Here is a 237-nt window from a genome sequence, read left to right as displayed (position 1 = left end):
TGAACTGATTAGAGTATTTTACTGTAACATGAACTTTAGGAAAAACCGTCTTACTTCCTATGTTAATGAAAAGACATTACTTTGGATTTAAAAACCATGAGTTCAGTGTCCTGTAACATACCCTATCAGGGGAGCATTGCAGGCTTCGGCCTTGTATGCGAATGGGAAAACTACGATCGAAAAGATTTTTATTATTCTCTATGTAGAATTACTAAAGAGGAAATAGAAATGCTTAAA

Source organism: Lupinus angustifolius, chromosome LG01 (assembly GCF_001865875.1).
Source record: "Lupinus angustifolius cultivar Tanjil chromosome LG01, LupAngTanjil_v1.0, whole genome shotgun sequence".
Lineage (NCBI taxonomy): Eukaryota > Viridiplantae > Streptophyta > Magnoliopsida > Fabales > Fabaceae > Lupinus > Lupinus angustifolius.
This window is presented reverse-complemented; position numbering follows the sequence as displayed.